Source organism: Pan troglodytes, chromosome 10, assembly GCF_028858775.2.
Source record: "Pan troglodytes isolate AG18354 chromosome 10, NHGRI_mPanTro3-v2.0_pri, whole genome shotgun sequence".
NCBI classification, from domain to species: domain Eukaryota; kingdom Metazoa; phylum Chordata; class Mammalia; order Primates; family Hominidae; genus Pan; species Pan troglodytes.
In genome coordinates this window covers 17,628,344-17,645,429 of record NC_072408.2, presented here as the reverse complement: position 1 = coordinate 17,645,429, position 17,086 = coordinate 17,628,344, and the positions used below count along the sequence as shown (strand labels likewise).

The 17,086-nt window shown below is 33.0% G+C and overlaps 1 protein-coding gene across 50 annotated transcripts in view; it reads left to right on the top strand.

Annotated features, from left to right (window-relative positions):
- Positions 1 to 17,086, top strand: part of KLRC1 (killer cell lectin like receptor C1) — a 107,572-nt gene that overhangs the window by 14,118 nt on the left and 76,368 nt on the right. For 9 of the 50 annotated variants that reach the window (XM_063784723.1, XM_063784680.1, XM_063784678.1 and 6 more), the window contains 2 exons: positions 14,791 to 15,059; positions 16,936 to 17,077. The exons of 1 other annotated variant lie outside the window; for it this stretch is intronic. The gene's annotated coding sequence lies outside the window, so the exon portion shown is untranslated. Of the gene's footprint in view, positions 1 to 338; positions 460 to 4,671; positions 4,802 to 14,790; positions 15,060 to 16,418; positions 16,557 to 16,891; positions 17,078 to 17,086 lie in introns of all 50 variants that reach the window. 40 more of the 50 variants (XM_063784704.1, XM_063784688.1, XM_063784713.1 and 37 more) reach the window with 20 other exon arrangements.

The following is a 17,086-nucleotide window of genomic DNA, read 5'->3' as shown; positions in this document are numbered from 1 at the left end:
CAATGGCTTGCATGGTGTGCCTGGAAAAGCTGCAGACACTCAGTGCCAGCCTGTGAAAGCAGGAGGGAGGCTATACCCTGCAAAGCCAAAGGGGTGGAGCTACCCAAGACCATGGAAACCCACCTCTTGCATCAGTGTGACCTGGATGTGAGACATGGAGTCAAAGGAGATCATTTTGGAGCTTTAAGATTTGACTGACTCACTGGATTTCAGACTTGTATGGGGACTGTAGCCCCTTTCTTTTGCCTAATTTCCCCTATTTGGAACAGCTGTATTTACCCAATGCCTGTACCCCCCTTGTATCTATGAAGTAACTAACTTGCTTTTGATTTTACAAGCTTATAGGTGGAAGGAACTTGCATCTCTTGGATGAGACTTTGGACTGTGGACTTTTGCATTAATGCTGAAATGAGTTAAGACTTTGGTGGACTGTTGGGAAGGCATGATTGGTTTTGAAATGTGAGTACATGAGATTTGGGAGGGGCCGGGGTGGAATGATATGCTTTGGCTGTGTCACCACCCAAATTTCATCTTGAATTGTAGCTCCCACAATTCTCATGAGTTGTGGGAGGGACCTGGTGGTGGGAAGTATTTGAATCATGGGGGCGGGTCTTTCCTGTGCTGTTCTCGTGATAGTGAATGAATCTCACAAGATCTGATGGTTTTATTAAGGGGGAGTTTCCCTGCACAAATTCTCTCTTGCATGTCACCATGTAAGATACGCCTTTCGCCTTTTGCCATGATTGTGAGGCCTCCCCAGTCACGTGGAACTGAGTCCATTAAACCTCCTTTTCTTTATAAATTACCCTGTCTCAGGTGTGTCCTTATCAGCAATGCAAAAATGGAATAATACGCCCCTCCTCCTTGATTTTTTGTAGTAATTTCAGGACAATTGATACCAGTTGTTTTTGTACATCTGGTAGAATTTAACTCTGAATCCATCTAGTCCAGGGCTTTTATTGGTTGGTATTTTTTTTTATTATGGATTCAATTTCAGAGCTCAACACTACTCAGGATTTCCAATCTCTTTCTGATTCAATCTTGGGAGATTGTGTATTTCCAGGAATTTATGCATTTCCTCTAGATTTTCTAATCTGTCTGCATAAAGTTGTTTATAGTATTCTCTGAGGATCTTTTGTATTTCTGTGGAACCAGTTATAATGTCATCTTTGTCATTTCTGATTGCGCTTACATGGATCTTCCCTTTTTTTTCCTTTGCTAATCTAGCTAGCAATCTATCAATCTTGTTTATTTTTTCAAAAAATACCCAACTTGGTTTCATTGATTCATTGTGTAGATTTTTGCATCTCTACTTCATAAAGTTCTTCACTAATTTAGGTTATTTGTTTTCTTTTTTCTTTTGCTTGCTTTGGGATTGGTTTGTTCTCTTTTTTCCTCTGGTTTCTTTAGGTTGAAAGTTAGACTGTTAATTTCAGATCTTTCTAACTTCTTGTTGTTTTGGTTATTAATTGTGAATAGTTTGCAAATGTTTTCTCCCATTCTGTGGGTTGCCTTTTCACTTCGGTGATTGTTTCCTTTGCTGTGCAGAAGTTTTTTAATGTGATGTGATCCTATTAGTTTTGGGTGCCTGTTCTTTTGGGGTATTACTGAATAAATCTTTCCCCAGTCTAATGTCATGGAGAGTTTCCCCAATTTTTTGGAGCAGTTTCATAGTTTGAGGTCTTAGATTTAAGTGTTTAATTCATTTTTATTTTATTTTTGTATATGGCAAGAGATAGGGGTCTAACTTCATTCTTCTGTATATGGATATCCAGTTTCCCCAGCACCACTTATTGAAGAGACTGTCTTTTCTCCAGTGTATGTTCTTGGCACCTTTGTTGAAAATGAGTTCACTGTAAGCATGTGGATTTATTTCTGGGTTCTCTATTCTATTCCGTTGGCCTATGTGTCTTTTTTTTTATGTCAGTACTATGTCATTTTGGTTACTCTGTAGTACAACGTGAAGTCAGGTAATGTGATTCTTCCAGTTTTGTTTTTGTTTGCTTAGAATAGTTTTGGCTATTTTGGGTCTTTGTAGCTTGATATAAATTTTAGAATTTTTTTTCTATTTCTGTGAAGAATGTCACTGATATTTTAACAGGGATTGCATTGAATCTGTAGATTGCTTTGGGGAGTATAGACATTATAACAAAATTGAATATTCCAATCCCATGCACATGAAATATCTTTCAATTTTTTGGTATCCTCTTCAATTTCTTACATCTATGTTTTATAGTTTTAATAGTTTTTATTGTAGAGATCTATTACTTCTTTAATTCCTGGGTACTTTATTTTATTTGTAGCTTTTGTAAATGGGATTACTTTCTTGATTTTCATTTCAAATTGTTCACTGTTGGCATGTAGAAATGCTACTGATTTTTGTTTGCTCAGTTTGTATCCTGTAACTTTACATTTGTTTATCACTTCTAAGAGTTTTTTTTTGCTTGGAGTCCTTTGTTTTTTCCAAATATGAGATTATATCATCTGCAAACAAGGATAATTTTACTTCTTCCTTTCCAATTTGGATGCCCTCTATTTCTTTCTCTTGTCTCATTGCTGTAGCTGAGATCACGCCACTTGCACTCCAGCCTGGGCGACAGAGCGAGACTCTGTCTCAAAAAAAAAATAAATAAATAAATATAAATGAAAATAAAAAATAAAGATACTAGCTATGAGACTATTATACATGGGATTTACTATGTTGAGGTATGTTCCTGCTATACCTAGTTTTTTACAGTTTTTATCATGAAGGAAGTTAAACTTTATCAGGTGATTTTTTCACCATCAATCGAAATGAACATATGGTTTTTCTTCTTCATTCTGTTGATATGATTTATCACATTGACTGATTTGCATATGTTGTACAATCCTTGAATCCCTGGGATAAATCCCACTTGATCATGATGGCTAATCTTTTTAATGTGTTGTTGAATTCAATTTGCTCATATTTTGTTGAGGATTTTTGCATCAATATTCATAGGTGATATTGATCTGTAGTTTTTTTTATGTATGTCTTTTGTTTTGGTATCAGGGTAATACTGGCCTTGTAAAATGAGTTTGGCAGTATGCTCCCCTCCTCTATCTTTCAGAATAGTTTTAGTAGAATTGATATTAATTTTTCTTTAAATGTCTGGTAAAATTCAGCAGTGAAGTCATAGGATCTTGAGCTTTTGTGCTGGTAGAATTTTTATTATGGCTTTGATCTCATTGCTTGTTATTGGTCTGTTTAGGTTTTGAATTTCTTCATGGTTCAATCTTGGTAGGTTGTAAATGTTTAGGAATTTATGCATTTCTTCTAGACTTTCTAGTTTATTAGCATATAATTGCTCATAATAGCCACTGATGAGTCTTTGAATTTTTGCAGTATCACTTGCAATGTCTCCTTTTTCATCTCTGATTTTGGTCTTCTCTTTTATTTTCTTGGTTAATCTGGCTTAAATTTGTCAGTTTTATCTTCTAAAAAACAACTTTTTGTTTTATTGATATTTTGTATTGTTTTATTCATTTCAATTTATCTTGGCTCTGATCTTTATTATTTCTTTTCTTCCACTAATTTTGGGTTTAGATTGCTCTTACCTTTCTAGTTCTTTAAAATGCATTGTTAGGTTGTTTATTTGAAGTTTTCCCTCCTTTTTGATGTAGGCACTTATGGCTCTAAACTTTTCTCTTTGTACTGCTTTCATTGTATCCCATAGGTTTTGGTATATCATGTTTTTATTATCATTTATTTCAAGAATTTTTTCAATTTCCTTTTGAATTTCTTCATTGACCCACTGGTCATTCAGGAGTATATTGTTTCATTTCCATGTGTTTGTTTAGTTTCCAAAATGCCTCATTATTGATTTCTTATTTTATTCTGTTGTGGTTAGAGAAGATGCTTGCTATTATTTCCGTTTTTTTAAATGTTTTGAGACTTGTTTTTTGACCTAACATGTGGTCTACCTTTGAGAATGATCCATGCGCTGAGGAAAAGAATGTGTATTCTGCAGCCATTGGATGAAATGTTCGTAAATATCTTTTAGGTCTATTTGGTCTGTAGTGCAGATTATGTCTGATGTTTCTTTGTTAATTTTGTGTCTGGATAATCTTTCCATGCTGAAAGTGGAGTGTGGAAGTCTCCAGCTATTCTTGCCATGGTCTCTACTTCTTTTTTTAGTTCTAATAGTATTTGCTTTATATTTCTGGATGCTCCAGTATTGTATGCATATATGTTTACAGGTGTTATATCCTCTTGCTGGATCGATCCTTTTATCATTGTATAATGATATTGTTTGTTTCTTTTTATAGTTTTTATCTTGAAATCTGTTTTGTCTGATGTAAGTATAGCTACTCTTGCTCTTTTCTGGTTTCCATTGTCATAGAATATCTGTTTCCATCCCTTTTATTTTCAGTCTTTGTGTGTCTTTGTAGGTGAAATGTCTTTCTTGTAGGCAACAGATCATTGGGTCTTGCTTTTTAAATCCATTTAGCCATTCCGTGTCTTTTGATTAGAGAGTTCATTTACATTCAATGTTATTATTGATAAGTAAATACTTACCCCTGCCATTTTGTTATTTGTTTTCTGATTGTTTTGTAGTCTCTCTTCCTTCTTTCCTTCCTGTCTTCCTTTTAGTGAAGGTGATTTTCTCAAATGTTATGATTTAATTTCCCTTTTATTTTATTTTATTTTAGTTTTTGAGCTGGAGTCTCGCTCTGTCACCCAAGCTGGAGTGCAGTGGCATGAACTCAGCTCACTGCAACCTCTGCCTACCAGGTTCAAGCAATTCTCCTGTCTCAGCCTCCCAAGTAGCTGGAATTTCAGGTATGCACCACCATGCTTGGCTAATTTTTGTATTTTCAGTAGAGATGGGGTTTGCCATGTTGGCCAGGCTGGTCTCAAACACCTGACCTCAGGTGATCTGCCCACCTTGACCTCCCAAAGTGCTAGGATTACAGGTGTGAGCCACAACACCTGGCCTGCTTTGTGTGTGTGTGTGTGTATCTGTTGTATGTTTTTGAGTTGAGGTTACCATGAAAATTGCAAATACTATCTTATAACACATTATTTTAACCTGATTACAACTTAATACTGCTTGCAAATACAAATGAACTAACAAGCAAAAAGGAAACTCATAAAAACTCTGTTTTAACTTCATTTCCATGCTTTTTAACCTTTGTTGTTTCTCTTTATGTGTTATTGTACTACATCTTGAAAAGCTGTTGTAATTATTATTTTGATTGGTTCATCTTTTATTCTTTCTACTTAAGATGAGTAATTTACAAACCACAGTAACAGTGTTATAATATGTGTGTTGTTCTGTGTACTTACTATTACCAGTGAGTTTTGTACCTTCAGAAGATGCTTTATTGCTTATTAACATCCTGTTCTTTCTGATTGAAGTACTCCCTTTAGCATTTCTTATAGGACATTTCTGGTATTGATGAAATCACTCAGCTTTTCTTTGTCTTGGAAAGTCTTTATTCCTCCTTCATGTTTGAAGAATATTTTCACCAGCTATACTATTTAAGCCTATTTTTTTTTCCCTTCAACACTTCAAATATGCCATGCTGCTGTCTCCTGGTCTGCAATGTTTCCACTGAAAAGTCTGCTGGAAGATGTATTGGAGCTCCATTGTATGTTGTTTCTTTTCTCTTGCTGCTTTTAAGATCCTTTCTTTGTCCTTGAAATTTGAGAGTTTGATTATTAGATGGCTTGACGTAGTCTTCCTTGGGTTAAATCTGCTTGGTCTTCTATAACTTTTGTGGACTTGGATATTGATATCTTTCTCTAGGTTTGGGAAGTTCTGTTATTATCCCTTTGAATAAACATTCTACTCCTTTCTGTTTCTCTACTTCCTCTGTAAGGCCAATAACTCTTAGATTTACCCTTTTCATGGTATTTTTTAAATCCTGCAGGGATAACTTTAGGTTTCTAAAAAACTTGCAGAGATAGTGTAGAAGGTTCCCATAGATCCCTGAGTGAGTTTCACTTTCCCCTAATGTTATTGTCTTACATTACCATAAGATGATACATCTTACATTTGTCAAAACTAGGCATCCTATACTGGTATGTTACTGTTAACTGTGCTGAAAACGTCATTCAGCTTTCACCCATTTTTCCCATGAATGTCTGTCTTCTGTTCTAGAATCATATCCAGGCCCCCACATTGTATTTGGTCATTACATCTCCTTCATCTCCAAATTATGACCATCTGATTTTTTATTCAACAACTCAAGTAATGATAGACTCAGTATCTATACTTCTGGAAAACCAAAAATTTTTTAAAGTTTTTTTTGCATTATTGCTTCCATCAAAATGACATTAAAAATTGGTCACTAGAAAACATAAGAGAGTCATTTTGGTATTTTCTGTATAAAACATAACTCAACCATTATTTCATATATTCAAACTCATCCATTATTTCATATAAACCATAACTGACCATTATTTCATAACTGTCAGTTTAAAACAGGAAATACAATTAAAGATATATAAAAATGCAAAATATGAGAAAAACAATCCCTATTTTTATTGTATAATGTTTTGTTTTTGGTGACAGGTTTACTGAACTAAAGATTCTCCCTTTGCCTTAGAAGCTAAGCTACAGTCACCTAACTTTTACCAATTTAAAAATTTTAAAAATAGGTGAAAATAACAGTATATAGGAAATGCACAATATTAAAAATGAAAAATAAAAACCTATTACCTCTTGGATTTTTGTTTTTGTTTTTGAAAAATCATTCCAAAATTTTATGCATGCTGCCTGCTATATTATAAAGTTCACATTAATTCAGCTATATCCTGATATCATTCTGCTGTGTTCTATTCATGTTATCATGAGCCTCTATCTCTCTCTCTTATTTTATGTGCTTATTCACTTATTTCATCTTGGGGTTGTATCTTGATTTCTATTAACTTTATTCTTTTATTAAATGTCATTTCAGTTTTTAAAAAATTTAATACTGGCTAGACTTGGTGAACATAAATATAATTTCAGTGGACATTAAAAGATAAACACAAGTTGAGGTAGAAAAGAAATATAGGAAACAATTGAAGAAACATTAAAAGTACATTGATATTTTTGGGTACAAAAGTGTGTGGGTGTTTTAAGGAAAGAGAAAAGCTTTGGGAAAATGGTCTTTATAATCAACCAATTAATAATAACCTCATCCTTTATTCAAAATAGTTACAAAGTTAAATTCCTTAAAAGAAAATAGATATGATATACCTATACTCTGACAATAATATTTTATAGATATTGTTGATAAAATATCTAAACCTATATAGTTTGCTAGATTTTCAAGAACCTATTATATTTATTTTATTTAATAAAACTTGAAGTTTAGTTTTAAAATGCCAAAAACTAAAATTGTTAATAATTACCTATCTTTGGTGGTTTGCCCCATACTTTTAGGGACAGATGTATATCAGTTGCTCTATTAATATTAAATGATGATAAATGTAAGCCTATACAACTCTTAAAAAGAGTGGAAGCAACACATTCCTATAAATATATTATGGACTAATTTTTAGAATCCATTTGACACTTGTTATGGTTCATAACATATACAAATGCTATTAAATGCATTCTGGTTAAATGACACATTTGGAACTGGGGAATTTGAGGTAAAAACATACATAGAGATGTACAGCAGCCAAGCAGAGTAACTAATGCCTGCAAACCTGGAAGATCATAGTTCATGGGCGTGCTTAAAAACTGTTTACCTTTAAAAGAAAGTTCAATTGTCTGGAGAATTTCCAGGATGCATTGTCTGTCATAACTTTATTAAGTTAGAAACCTACTCCCTGAAAGCAATCAGTTGATTCCTAGTAAAGAAACAGAATAAGCCGAAGGCAAACCTACAAGAGAAGCAACTAGAGAATCTAGTTTTGTTACCACTATTTAGAAGGGGATAAGATAGTTTTGCTTTAGGGTAATGAGAGATGCATTCTCAAACCATGAAGAAGTGCCTTTGTAAAGTATTCAAATGGTGTAGCTGGAATAGAGATGAATTTCAGTTGTTATTACTGCACATTTCTAAGAAGGATTTTTAAGCACTAGAGCATTGGGTGTGCAGATTAATGTGGTTGACCCTTTAGGTGTGCACATTAATGAGGTTGATATGAAAAAAACAACACCAAAGCCTGCTTTTGTTACTACTACCTACTTCTAGAGTTAAATAGGACATAGGGCTGCTCATTGAATTAAATAATTTTTAAAAATGCTTTGACAGCTGTGGCTACAACTACTGGAAGAGATTATTTTGACTTTGATGCTTTAAAAGGGCTTCATTCAAATCTATTCAACAGTTTAAGGCTTTCTATTTCTGCTTCTGTCTTAATTTTTATTATTTAAAGAAACAGTCTCTTTCTTCAGATAATTTAAAGAGAAGACAAGAAGTGGAAAAATACTATTTCAGATCAGTCAACCCATACTGTATATAGTTACATTTATTATAATTCATCAAGACATCGCAATATATTTAGGATGTTCATTAAAAATACAGACCAACATTTATGCACATTTTAACAGCTATCTATTTTTATTATATGTATAACAATTGTGGATTTTCCTCCATTTTATAAAAAGTGTATAAATTACACAAGGCAGAATATGGATATTTATTTTTCTATTTTTATAGATTTAAAATCTTTTTGTTAACCATTTTCTAATCTCATGAGTTGCTGAGATGGCCATATAGATATAAAACAGGAAAGCATATTTGTAAATATATATATATGGATTAGAAAATGGTTAACCAGTTGCCATAAAGTTTATGGCAGTTGCTGTAACCAGTTTAGCAGTTGCCATAAATTTTATGAACATTTAATGAATCGAGAGAGAGAGAGAGAGAGAAGAAACTTTATGGCAACTGCTGAAGCTCAGGTTTGAGTTAATCCATTAAATGTTCATAAAATTTATTATTTTATTTATGACTTGTCTGTCACGGATTGTGAGTAGGAAAGGTGATACTGACACCACTGGAAACTTTCTGTGGGGAAATACTGAATGTCATATGATCCTCCTCGGCTTTCCTCTGACACAGTGTCTTTGAGGGTCAGTAATACATATCAGTAAGTACCTCCTGGTCTCAAAGGAGAGAGAAAACCAGCAGGTCAGCACATCCTTACTGTATTCCTGACCAAGTTTGTCTTCCAGCTGGTGAAATCTCAAGGCATAGACACAGGTATTATCAGCCAGTGTGGGTGTGCGATCCATGTCTCTATGTATCATGCTGTTGAGGAAAGAGGAATAAAGTAGAATTTTGTATAGAAAAGCTATGTAGAAAGTTGGGAGACATTTGAATTGTTGCAGGAAATAATTAACTTTAGGATCTATGTTAATATCTAATGTTAATGTTACACTAAAGGTAAAGGCAGAAATGGATCAGAATAAGAATGTGTCAAATATATTTACCATGTAGAATATGATTTTTAAAAATTCTCAAATGTTTGGGGAATATTTATTTTCTTTTAGACATTATGACTCTGGACTTCTTTTTTCTTACCATGAAGGATGCTACTTACCTGGTTGGCGATGAATTATTCAAATCTCAAATTCCCTATCCTGAATTTAGGTGTAATAGGAAAAATTTGAATGTTTTTTAAAATAATATTTTTAATCAAAAAAATGCAGTTTTATATTTACGAATATGTTTTCCTGTTATATATGTACACAGATATTAAATAGAAAAAAACTAAACAAAAACTAGCTAGCTGGCAAAATATATGACCTTAAAATAGGACTTACCTTATAACTTGGCATAGTGAAAGAGAGAATATTTATTGAAAAATAAATTGTAGTACATTTATATATTTATTAATTGTTTGATGATCAAATCAGGTTCCCTCAAATTACAAAGTAATTAATGGTGGAAATATTATGATATTTTAAGGGTCCAACAACCAAATCTACCTGTAAACAATGATATTTTGGTTCTGTCTGTAGAGTTATTGAAAATATTTTTTGGGGAAAAATATTTTCTCCTCTTAAATAACTAAGTATCTCAGATTTTCTTAGTAATTTATTTTTCAGTAGTCATCCAAGAATGCTCCTAAATATTTTTAAATTATCTATTTTTTGTGTGTGATTCAGTTATGAAATAAATTTTATTCATTTACTTAAATATATTTTTTTCATAGATTAGAAGTTGACATACATCCACAGGATAACATTTAGAAGAGGACTGTCATTCAATCCACAAGCTTTACTGAACACTGACAGTGAGCCCTGTAGTATGCTAAGTGATGGAGGAGAACTGAAGGGCAAATAAGCCCTACATGAATGAATCTATTTGAGAAGACCCATGTTAAATAAGATAAAACAAATTATCTATGTATCTATTTAAGCAAAAGCTGTAGAAATAAGATATAAGAAGAAATACAAAATTCTCCAATAATTATATGATTCTTAAATGACCAACTTTATGCTAACTAATTTTTATGCTTCTTTTTATTTTCTCCTGTGAATTTATTTTCTATTTAAAAGAGATGGTATCCATGCCTTACCAAACTGGTATCACATAGTTTTATATTCTAGGTATTTCACTTTAAACAAGAGTACTTTCCCATTATAAATAAGATTTTAAATATGAATCTTATAAGAAGCATGGTATTTTATTCTATGGAAAAAACTTAATTTATGAAAATATTTCTTATTGCTGAAATTAGGATATTTAGAAAATAAAGCCATAATCTCTTTAGCATATGAATTTTGTTTCAACTCTGCTTATTGCTTTAGTATAAAAAACTTTTGGTCAGGCACAGTGGCTTATGCCTGTAATCCCAACACTTTGGAAGGTTGAGGAGGGCGGATCATGAGGTCAAGAGATCGAGACCATCCTGGCCAACATGGTGAAACCCTGTCTCTACTAAAAATACAAAAATTAGTTGGGTGCGCCTGTAGTCCCAGCCACTCAGGAGGCTGACGCAGGATAATCGCTCGAACCCAGGAAGGAGAGGTTGCAGTGAGCCGAGATTGCGCCACTACACTCCAGCCTGGCGACAGAGTCAGACTCTGTCTCAAACAACAACAACAACAAAACACCTTTTATGCTAGGCACAGTGGTTCATGCTTGTTGTAATCTCTTGGTGCTTTGGAAGGCCAAGGACGGAGGATTGCTTGAGGCCGGGAATTCAAAACCAGCCTGGGCAACAAAGTGAGACCCGCATCTGTACAAAAAATTTTTAAAAATTAGCTGGGCTTGGAGGTACATGCCTGTAGTCCTAGCTACTTAGAAGGCTGGGAGAATTGCTTGAGCCTAGGAGGTCCAGATTGCAATGAGCTGTGATTGCACCACTGCACTACAGCCTGGGCAATAGACCAAGATCCTGTCTCTCTTTTATATATATATATATATATATATATATATATGTGTGTGTGTGTGTGTGTGTGTGTGTGTGTATATATGTGTGTGTGTATATATGTGTGTGTATATATATGTATATATGTGTGTATATGTGTGTATATGTGTATATATGTGTGTATATGTGTCTATATATGTGTATATATGTTTATGTGTGAATATGTGTGTATATATGTATATATTTATGTGTATATGTATATATGTATATATGTGTATGTATGTGTATACATGTGTATGTATATATGTGTATACATTGTATATATGTATATATACGTGTGTATATGTGTATATATACGTGTGTGTATATGTGTATATATATGTGTGTATATGTGTATATATACGTGTGTATGTGTATATATACGTGTGTGTATATGTGTATATATGTGTGTGTGTAGATGTGTATATATACGTGTGTGTGTATATGTGTATATATACGTGTGTGTGTATGTGTATATAGACGTGTGTGTGTATGTGTATATAGACGTGTGTGTATATGTGTATATAGACGTGTGTGTATATATGTGTATATAGACGTGTGTGTGTATATATGTGTATATAGACGTGTGTGTGTATATGTGTATATAGACGTGTGTGTGTATATGTGTATATAGATGTGTGTGTATATGTGTGTATATAGACGTGTGTGTGTATGTGTGTATATAGACGTGTGTATATATACGTGTGTATATACGTGTGTGTATATATACGTGTGTATATATGTGTGTGTATATATACGTGTGTATATGTGTGTGTATATATACGTGTGTGTGTATATATGTTTGTGTGTATATATATATATATATGAAAAACCAAAAAAACTTTCAAAGGAGTTACAGTTGAAAGAATATTAACATCCTTAAGTCTGTTGACACATATTACCGTATTGCTTTCCAGAATCATTGGTACAAATTACACTACCACCAGTGATGTAAAATTAAAGTGAAATATGTACATCATGTCAATTATTACTGTTATTAATTATTATAAAATTTGTGAAATGTGATAATTAGGAAATATTTTGTAATTTGAATAATTTATGGTTCTTTCTATTAGTGAGAAGGTACAATTTTGTGCGTGATTGTCATTTGTCTTCTTTATTTCTTCTTCTGTAAGTTTCCTGTTCATTCATTTCACCTAATTTTCTCCTGTGGTATATTTCCTTTTTTCATTTTTATTTTCAAAGAACATCAAACAGTTTGAGTACATATTTATAACACTAATTAAAATGCCATATAATGCATGTGTGTAAAACAAGATACCCACTAAGTAGTGTAATAATAAACATAGGAAGAAATGTTTTGAAATATTAAATGTCATTATTCTTGTGTTATAGAATTACGAGGGATCTACAATTTTTTTAAAAATTTCAGATATGCATATCATAATTGTAAAATTGGAAAAATTCAATGGTATTCTATAAATAATTGCTGATTGTTTTTGTTAAATATCTTTTTTTGGTTGCCATTTAACATGATACTATCCATTATTGACTTTGAAATTTCCTTCTATTGGAAAGGTTTGATATCTTTGTATCTTCTGTAATGTTTGCTATCCATTAACATTTTATTTTATTTTTTATTTTAACAGTATGAGTTGTTTTATTCAAATATATATATATACATGTTTTTATTTTTTGTGTGTATATATATACACACACACAATACATTTCACAAAACAAAAGAGAATGCAAACAGATTTGTGTTCTAAAACCACAAGGCAGCAGTGAAAAGTGTAGGAAAAAATCTTGCAGTAAACATAAAAGTGACTACAACTTGATTAAAAAAATGTACAGAGGTAAATGAAGAATGAAAGGACAAGGGGGAAAGAAGAACTGGCTTGGCTGTGGGAGAGGAGTTAGGGCCAAGTTATTAAGTATTTAAGGAATAAAAAGGCCCAAGGTTATTTGGAATTCTTGTGAACAATTCTTATAAAACCTTTGAATTTCTATTGGATTCCAGGCCCACTTTATGAAATGCCTACAGCCTAAATGCATTGATATTTAATGCTACTCTTCAGATCTAACAGTATTCCAAACAAAAATTCATCATCATGCATCCCAACTTTTTGTCCCTTGACTTTCCAGAGCCTGTTTTATGAGCTGCCTTCCCTATTATCAGCATGTAAACTGGGGAAAAAAGTTTCTCTGAAATCCCTGGATAATATTACTTTCTGGCAATTTCTAACTTCTGTTAAAGATGGACATGTCATCTCTTTTCAACTAAATGTTAAATTTGTTTTTCTAATTTGTTATTCTTTAATCTAAAAATCTAAAGAGGCAAGAAATCTCTCTCCAAAACTCTTTCTTGAGAAGACTTTTCATGACACCTTTCTGAGCTAACCTACTAAATCTAATCACTGACAAATTATTTGACAAATGATTTGATCAATTTAGCTATTGAATATTCCTCATGTGGTAATTTAAACTCAAAAGTTATACCAGAACACCATTTACTGTCTTAAGACTGGAAGTATAACAAAAACGGTACAAGGAGAGTGATAAAAGTGGGGTAAAAATTAGATTGCTTTGGAAACTCATGGACAGAAACCCATGGAAAAGTTCCTCTCCTGCCACCATAGGGGTGCAGGTTACTCTGGTGAGTTGGGGCATGAACTGAGGTCTTCCACCTGATTCTTGCTTTTCATGTACCTGGGCAGGGAGCACCTATCATCTCTCACCATCATCCAGGGCTCATTCCCTTGCTTTAAAGGGGACATCACTTGTGGCTTATAAGTCCAGTTTCCCAAAGACACAAATATCACATTTATCCAGCATCAAATCCTTTTGGAGTTTCTCTGTTAAGGGCTCAGATGATCCCACTTATCTGGAGAGAAAACCATGACCATATTTTCAAATTTCACTGCCGCCTATGATGGCACTCTTAGTAACAAAAGAGCCATTTTTCTTCTCCTCCTCCTTCTGTTCTCAGGGAAAAGGTTAAAAATCTCAGGCAGATTTTGAAAGAGAATCATAATATTATTCCACTTTAGATTTTAGGTTTAAGCATCTTAATTCTTTTCTCTCCCTCATCAATATCAACAGCAGTCATTGGGTGTGACAGTGTAATTTATTCAAATATCTAGAAATTGCTGACTGGAGAATGATAGACAATTTCTAAAGAAGGCCTTTGTCTTTATCTTTATTGGTGTGGTAAAGGTAAAATATTTTCTGGTAATGTGCCTGAGATAGATTGAAAACTAGGTAGGATTTTTAAAATATGAAATATAATTATAATATCAATATAACTTCATTTTTAATTTTTTAAACATCAGAATTTTTCATATAATTAAATGAGGACACATCATAATTAACAGTCAAGTTTAGTTTATATTTAACATATTTTGAGAAAGAGTAGCATTCTAATACTCTATAAAAATATATATACATGTATGTATATACATGTTTATGTGTATATAAATATAATTTTATTTGTTTGTGTATTTCAGATGAAAGCAGCATCATTTCAAGAACTTGGACTGATATAAATAATAAACATGAAGTCCAGGGGTAGGGCTGGCTGTAAACATGTTGCAGTAAGATTTTCAGGAACCTAAGTTCTTCCCATAATTGTGATATGGTTGTCACAATTCCGGGCATCACAGCCTGCAAAGAATCTCCAGAGCAGAAAGGGGATCATGTTTTCTTTTGTCTTTTTTCTTTAAAGAAAGAAATGATTTCCTAGAAGTTTGCTGCAGACTTCCTCTGTGTCTCATTGGTAAGAACTGGGCCCCATTCTAATTCCTTAATCAAATCAAGGTGAATTAGATGAATCTGGAAGAGAATGCAATGGATGTTGAAGAATCAGTAAATATGGAAACTACAATAACTCAAATCTATTTAGGTATAAGGAAAGACTAATTTTTTCTAGATAATTAATTCTCCCAGCTCCATTAATTGAATGATGCTTTGTTCTAAGTCCTGATTTGATGACAAATTTATACTCTTTTTAAAACTGCATACATTATTTAACTAATCACAGAATATAGTTACAGACATAGTATGTATTATGGTTATTTTTTATTTATTTAAATATTTTTTAGAGACAGGATCTCACTCTGTCACTAAGGCTGGAGTGCACTGGCACAATCATGGCTCACTGCAGCCTAAAACGCCTAGGCTCGAGTGCCTCTCCTGCCTCAGCCTCCTGAGCGGCCAGTGCTACAAGCTCACACCACTACACCAGGCTATGTGTTATGGAACATATACTAATTATACAGCATACTTAAAAGGATGAGAAAGTTGGATCTGAAAATAAAAATACAAACACCTTTGGCAGTATGATATGATTTACAGACTGAAAGTCAACTCTACTCCTCTGGGTTTTGTTTTAGTATAATATTAACATAAAATTGTAGACTCAAAAGTTATTCTTGAGATGGTTTAGTTTAATGTCTCATTACTTACATGAGGAAACTGGAGAAGTTATTTTCTTAAGGCCATACAATTAATTTGTGGCATACCGAGGATTAGAACTGCTTCCTAGATTCAAGTTTAAGGTTCTTTCAGAAAATCTTGAGCTCACTTTGTTTTGTGGGAGGTTGAATATCAAAAGATTATGACTTTTAGGTTGCTCACACTTTCCTAAAATAGCTAGCTTTTACTATACACTTCAGGTTTCAGCGTGGACTTTGTCATCACAGTCTTTAAATACTCATTCTTGGCTTGCTATTGAGAACATATTCATCTCTTTCCTTACACTCTTAGTTAACTTAGAAAAGGAAATATTTTCATTGATTCAGATTCTTTTTCTTATTTATTTATGGTTTCTGAGGGAGAGAGATTATTTTATGGTTTTGCAGAAGTGTTATTTATATAAATGTAGGTATTAAGTGGAGGTGAAGAAGGATATATTTGGATATAGATATGTACATATATACACATATATGGATTTGAACTAAAGACTATCACTAGCTATTTGACCTTGGGGACTATCAAATATTATACGCTTTGAGGCTCAGTTTTCCTCATCTATAAATTGAAAAAAAAATCATCACTCTGCAGAGTAGTTAGAAATACAAGTGATTCCCAGCTTTGTTAATGTTATTTCTTTAAACTTCCTTTCCTTAAATCCCAGGATTTGTTCATTTTTCCCATTCTCTAAGATTCATGAGATCCAGTTAAATGGATAAGATCAGGAAGTGATGGGGTGTGGTATAAGATAATCTGGCAGATTGCAGACTGTGTTGAATTAGAACGTGTATCCTTGCTAAAGGTGACTCAATTCAGTATCATAATATGGTTATCACTTGGGACTAATACAGGCACTAAATGTTCACATGCAGTTTTCAAGAGAAGATATACATCTGGATATTTGTGTGTAAAACATTAATTTCTAACTTTTGGCAAGCAATTAAATTACCTAAAAGACAGCCTAAAAGTCTAATATAACATGTCTGTACACTGTCACAAACTATTATTTAGCTATGTAGGATCTCTGTTCTAAAACATCACAAAGAGAAGTCTACAAAATCATATTTTCTGATATTCCCTGACAAATGGTTACTTTAATTCACTTTTTCTTGACTATCATGCTTATTACTTATTGAGGTCTCTCCATTCCTTCATGATGAATGTTCCCATTTCAACTGAAGAATTATGCTGTTCGAAAGGATTCTTGCTGTGTTCTTTGACTGCAGCTCTCAGAAATGAGTGAGGAGAGAGTGACATACACAGAGACAAAATTCCCCTTTTCAAAATGAAAGAACGGAAGACGTTCAGCTCACAAAAGTAAAGGTAAACTGT